We start from the raw sequence: 6,752 nt of genomic DNA, 5'->3' as shown, positions 1-6,752 counted from the left end.
GTCTTTTTTTATTTGGTACTTTATTTGCACCTTCAAATTCAAATACTTAATAAACAGTTCCTCATTTATTTTTTATTTTAAAATATTTCCTAATTTGATAAATATGTTGAAGTGAATTATACAGGGTTGGTCGGTCTATCTAAAAAGAGATATATTTTATATGCATACTATTTTTCTTTTTAATCATTTCCTTAGAGTAAAATCATTGATAGTGTGTAGACAGGAATATAAACGAACTTTTATCTTTAAATTATTAAATATATTATAAATAGTTTTCTGTAGTTATTATGTCCTCTCTTTAGTTGTTTTTCTTTCATTATCTGCATTTTACTTAATTTGGTACCATAAGTTTACTATAAGCATTGGCATTTATTTATTTACTTACTTATTTTCAGTACTGGGGATCAAACTCGGTACCTTGTGCTTGCCGGGCAGGTACTTACGCCACTGAGCTATCTCCTCAATCTTTAGCATTGGAATTTATTTATTTATTTTTTCTCCACTTTCTTAAACTTTATTAAAGAAAAAAAGTAACCATGGTGGTAACTTTCTAGAACATGGTCAGTTTTCTGGGATTCCTCTCTCCAAAGCAAGACCTGATTTCCAGATCCATGCCGGAAGTGTACAGCTCCCAACTGTATTGAGCAGGTAAAGCGCTGACACCTGAAATGTTCATCTTTGTACTTTCCCCAGTCTGCAGTCTGTCTTTGGATCAGCAGTGATTGCCTGAACAGAGACTATGGCTTCATGAATTTTTGTTTTGTAGCTTTCTGAGTTCTTCTCTATGTACCAATGGCAGAATTTGAGCAGCTTCATTAAGAACTGCATCTTCCTTGTTAGAACCAAGAGTATGTTTGTCCAAAGCAACAGGCAAACCCTCTTTTGTTTGATTTGCTTTAGCAACTGAATCTTGCGTTAGGTGTTCCTGAACCAGAATATGAATTGCCTTTAGCATCACCAGGTAATCATCATGGCGCTGAAACTGAAGGAGGTTGGCCAAAGACATTACCCTGGTCTTAAAATCAGGATTGTTTACATCCAAATTGATCAATGAGGGGGCCAGGGAAATAGCTCAGTAGAATAAGTGCTGGCCTGAGTTCAATCCTCCGTTCCACAAAAAACAAAACAAAACACAAATTCATCAATGGCTCTGCATTTTTACTTGCATTGTCAGTATTTTTTGCATTGTCAGGGCGTAAGTCCTTGTATTTTTCAGCATTATCTCCATATTCAAGTCTAACAGCTAAACCAAGTGAGCCAGTCAATTGCTTCTTATTGATCCTGAATCTTGAAAGGACAGTCAGCATCTTGGAGATACTTTTCAAAGAACTTGGGCCAGTCACTGCTGGGGATGTTTCTTAAATTACTTCTGTCTTCAATCTTATAGTGTCTGATTTTCTGGTCTTCAAACCAAACAATAAAGTTTCTAAATTCTGTTTCATCTTTGCAGTTGAAAATGGCAGGGTTGTAGTACTTGAGTGCTGTCAGCTTGCTTCGGAACATGGTCCCTGCTTCTCGCCTGAGGCCCCTGGGCCCCTGCCAGGAGAGGAGAAGCAAGGTTGAGCAGGCTGGTCAGGCACCAGCGATATGGCAGAAGAGTATTGGCATTTAGAGATGAAAAAGATTCATGCTCTTAGACAGATGTAGGTTTCATGTTGTCATTTTAGGATATATAAATATTTTTTGTTTATTAAAAAAATCTGAAATTGAGTAAAGAATATATTTTACATGTTTACATTTGCAATATAAAGTTGTTAAATAAATGCTAAGTGTTGTTTTATTTTCAAAGAATTTTTTCAGTTTTTTATATTTATTGAGAAAGAAATAGCAATGAGACAGTTTCAAAACAGGTTAGTAGGACAGTTACAGTAATTAATACATTGCATATTGTTGCTTCCTAGTAGTTATTCATAGTACAAGATGCAGACATGATATCTTGTCTAAACACTTTTAGTACAAATCTTCCTTCTCATTGAACTAAGAGAAAGCTGTATATGCTATTTTGTGTGTGTGTGTGTGTGTGTATATATATATATATTTTTTTTTTTTTTCACTACAAAATGGTCCTTCATTTATATCGCCCTTTTTGTTTACTTTTGTCAGATGGGTATTCCATTGCCTTTCAAATATTGTAGGTACATGAATTCAGAAAAGTAATCCAATATAGTCCAGTAGTCTATAGTAGTAGTGGGTTATCTGCATGACTGGCTATGTCAGAAGTTGTTGACATTTACAGCTCAGCATATTAATATGGCTTTACTTTTTATACCTCATTTTTATACTTTTCTGCTGGATGATTAAGACCAAGATAAAGCATGACCTATATAACAAAAAATGTAACATTTGTATCTGACAAGGTCAGTCAGATCCCCTCAGGATTTGAAACCCTGAAACCCTGTACAACAGTTTGTAGATCTGTTGTCAACGTTGGCCATTGGGTGAGTCATGGCCATTGCTTGACCAATTTGCTCTCTGTGAAAGCCTGAGAGAATGTTTTCTCTCCATGTGACTCTCCTTAGGCACACTCTGCCTCATCGATCACTTTCCTTTGTGGCCCCATAATCTCCTTGATCAGAAAATTTGGGACACCACTTAGTTACAGGATATTACAGTACAGTTTCTCTTATGTCCTGCGTCCTTACTGACCTTGAAGGACTAGAGCCAAAATGTTGGCTATCCTTGTAGTCCTTCTTTTTCTCTAATTTTTTGGTCTGCAGACTTAAGTTGTTAACCCTCCAGAAGAGAAGCTTAATGATATTACTACCTAAAACATAGGCTGTTGAACTTAACATTACTATCTGTCTGAATATCAAATGCCTTAGACATAACATGGAACAGGTATTTTCCTTCAGTCATTGATATGCTAAACTTTAAATCCATACAGAATGTGAAAAAATAAAAATATAATAGTAAAAAAAAATAGAAATAAACAATTACAGATTTTTACACAGAAATTTAGAAATCTAACCATATACAGCATTGTAGCAGGACAGTCCTGTGACATTTTTATCTTGTCTCTTATTTTCATTTGATTTTTTTCAGTTTAATAAAGTGTTTGGTTTTGTTGCAGGTTAATTCTTAGGCAAAATACCCCCCTTTTTTTTTAACACTTGACTCTTCATCTCTGCTTGCTGTTGGTTTGCCCTAAGCTCTAAATTATTAATGACCATTGCTTAAGTTGCATAATTTCTAAAGCCGCTAATAACTTTTGTCCTTCATATGGGAACAACTTCATGTAGTATGCCTATGTAAGATAAATGGTACTTTGTACTTTTCACATTCGTTTTCTAAAGCTTTATGGACACCTATATTAACTTCTTGTTCTACCACATAGGAAACTGCAGTGCTTTCTTATCTGACTTGCTAACAGCTGCTACGTGCTGATTTCTTGCCTACCTCCTTTCCTGCCAACAAAGAAGCAGAAACATGTTGCTTAGAGTCATACTTGCTCTGCTTTTCCTTCCTTGGTCATTGCCCAAAGAGTATTACAGGTTGCAGTTCTACCATCTGTTTTATCCTTTTTTCTTATTCCTTATACTCCATTACTATTGCTATAGATCCTGAAAAGGACATTTTATGTGGAATTTTGGGTATTTAAGGAAACTGTTATATAAATGTAATTATTTGAACCAAAATTTCTAAAAAGGTCCCAGGTGCAGGGCAGAGCAGGCCTACTGCAGCCCAAGGCTTCACACAGCTGCCCTTTCAGCAGCATTTCTGTCATATATTATTAGTTGTCATGGAGATACAGGTGGCTTTTGTTCTTCAACTTCTTTTTTTTTTTTTAATTTTATTTATTTGTGTGTGTGTGTGGCCAGCTCAGCCCACCAGGGGGCGGGGCTGGCTGGCATGTGGTGCTGGGGGATTGAACCGCGGTCCCTGTGCTTTGCTAAGCTTGTTCTAAGTAGGTGCTTTAGACCACTGAGCCATCTCACCAGCTCCTGTTCCTCAACTTCTGGTGTGTCCTCTATTATACTTTGCACTTATCTCTAATTTTATATTATATTCTTAAAGATAACTTTTCTAATAGGGCCTGATATTAAGAATTTTACTTTATGGCTTTGGCACTAGGAGAGCTGCCAGTGGGTGAGAGCGAAAGCTTGCACCACGTGGGCTTTGGAGTGCGATAGACGTGCTTTGTGTATCTCCTGGTCAATTCCAGAATCGTCCATCCCTTATCGCTGCAGATGTCATGCCAAGACCCCAGAAGAGGTTGGCTGGGGTTGCTGGCCCAGACAAGAAGGTGCTATCAGTAAAATGCATTAAAACTAAGAATTCAGATGAGACATCAGCTCACAAGGAGAACTCCAGTCCACAGATGACTTCAGAACCAAAAAGCTGTGGAAAGAATCTAAATAACTACTGGCTGATGAAGTCAGACCCTGAGAGCTGACTAGAGAAAGGTGTTGATGTGAAGTTCAGCATTGAAGACCTCAAAGCACAGCCCGAGCAGATAGCTTGCTGGGATGGTTTTCGAAACTATCAAGCTTGGAACTTCCTTAAAGCCATGAAGCTGGAGGATGAAGCCGCCTTCTACCATAGCAACTGTAAAGAGCCAGGCATCACAGGACTTATGAAAATTATAAAGGATGCTTACCCAGACCACACACAGTTTCAGAAAAACAATCCCTATTATGATCCATCCAGCAAAGAGGACAACCCCAAGTGGTTCATGAAGAGTTTGATTTTATTTTGAGCCTGGATGATAAGGAACCAAGTTAACTGTGGCACTTTTGCTGAAGACAAGCTAGTCCTCCAAAGAGACAGCCTTTTATAAGACAAAAGAAAGCTTGCCGCATCTTGTACAGTAATTAACCACTAGGAAGAATATATACAATGTGTTAATTATTGAAACTGTCCTACCAATTTGGCTTGAAACTGTCTCATTGCTATTTGTTTCTCAATAAAATTATGGAGAAAAAAAAAAAAAAAGAAAGCTTGCTTGTAATGTCACTGGGGACTGTCCACCTAGGTGGTTTTGAGTATTTTTTTCAATAAAAGATTTAATATTAAGAAGTTACTTTAGTGAAGGCTGCTCCCTTCCTTTGCTACCTTTTCCTTCTGCTTTTATGTTACACTGTACTGATAGTAATTGTGGAATTTTCTTAGCATGTTCTTAACACCACACTGATCACGTTATGAGCAGATATTTGGAATACATAGGTAATTTGTAAAACATCTAGAACTTTCCGGATTGCAAATTGTGAAGGTGCTTATTCTCCAAGCTCATCATGTAGCTATCCTATTATACCAGTCAACCATTACTGTATTCTGTCTGCTTAAGTGCATACGATATTGTCCATGTTAACTTTTCTTATTTTTCTTGCTCCAAATGCCTTCAGGGCAGGCTTGGCTGGCTTGAGTTGTGGGGATCAAACCACAGCAAACCTGAGCCTGACTGCTTTGTTGAAGCAGCCACTTAAAGAACTGAGCTAAGGGGCAGGCCCCCCATGTTAACTTTTCACTAAAGAAAAGTTTTGGAGATTATAGCCTCATTTTGTTCAAATTGATCTTTTCTCTTTGTTTTTCTTTTAAATTACCTAATATAAACCCTAGTATTTGAGGCTGTAAAGTTTCTTTACTAAACTATTTTTTCCTTAAATTTATTTGGAATATGATATCTAATGATGACATTTAAATTAAGAAGCAAAATAGGAAATTGGAGGTTGTCTTAGTACTATTTGGGGGAGTTCAATTTTCTTATATTCAGTGGGAGGCCTTGAGTCCCTTCTTTAGTCTAAGCTTTGAGCTGGGGAATGTGGCTTATTTGCCAACCATGTGTGAGACCAAGGGTTTAATCTCTGGTACCACACAACCCAAATAAAACTTTAGTCTAAGCTTTGATTTCTCATTCTAGGCCCCTAGCATGGAGGTTGACATGTGGTGTATTCCCCAAGTATTTATTGAATCAGTTAATTAATGAAGTGGAGGGTGTGAAACAGGTTCACTGTGTAGTGGTTACCGTCTTGCCCAAGTCTAGTGAGGCAAAATATACACATAGAAGTTACATAAGTAGGTTATTCCTTACAGATCAGCACCAAGGACAACAAAAACGTGTAATTCACAGTGAGCCAGCCCTCCAAGGTTCAAGAAAGCTTCCTAGGGTACATTGAGTCTCAGCTACACATATCCCACTTAACTTGCAGCTGAGGAACCCTCCGCCCTGAGATTATACATCTCACAGCCACAGGATTCAGTGGGATAAAGTGTTGAAGGAATTCTGTTTATGAGTGGGACTGGAGTAGAGCCTGGTTTATTATGGCCTGTCTTGCTCTATCTAGGATGTTGTACTCCTAAAAAATGCTACATTTGTTCTCAAGAATAACTGAATGGGGCAGTAATAAAGTGGAGGACAGCTGACTTGGTCTATGGCCTATTACAGAACTATTTTCAGGGGGGCAAAAGAAAATGTTTTCAGGATGTTTTTATGTATTTAACCTTTCTCTAATTCTGAGAGTATGCCACATAATTTACTAGACCTAGTTTAGTAGGCCACATCCTGTGTTTTTTAAATTAATAATCTACTTGCTGTAATTATAATCCCCATCTATGAAATTTGCGTGAGGAGAAATTAAGTGAATTATAACTGAGAACTTACAAATTCCTAAGAAGAAATTCTGATAGGAAAGGTATGTTTTATAGTAAGATGATGATAACTGGTGGTTCTAACCCTGATCCTGATGGATATAAAAGATGACATTTGATAAAATGTGGCATACTTTGAGAATTGTGTCCATTTCTGGTACTAATAA

General features: G+C 37.2%; 2 pseudogenes; one reads left to right on the top strand and one right to left on the bottom strand.

Moving 5' to 3' along the window:
- Positions 1 to 672: 672 nt before the first annotated feature.
- Positions 673 to 1,503, bottom strand: LOC101590470 (annotated as a pseudogene).
- A 2,689-nt stretch (positions 1,504 to 4,192) lies between these two features.
- LOC101561665 lies at positions 4,193 to 4,767 on the top strand (annotated as a pseudogene).
- Positions 4,768 to 6,752: the final 1,985 nt, after the last annotated feature.

Source organism: Octodon degus, unplaced genomic scaffold, assembly GCF_000260255.1.
Source record: "Octodon degus isolate 3935 unplaced genomic scaffold, OctDeg1.0 scaffold00054, whole genome shotgun sequence".
NCBI lineage: Eukaryota > Metazoa > Chordata > Mammalia > Rodentia > Octodontidae > Octodon > Octodon degus.
The sequence above is the reverse complement of the archived record's forward strand: the minus strand, read 5'-3'. Positions and strand labels throughout refer to the sequence as shown.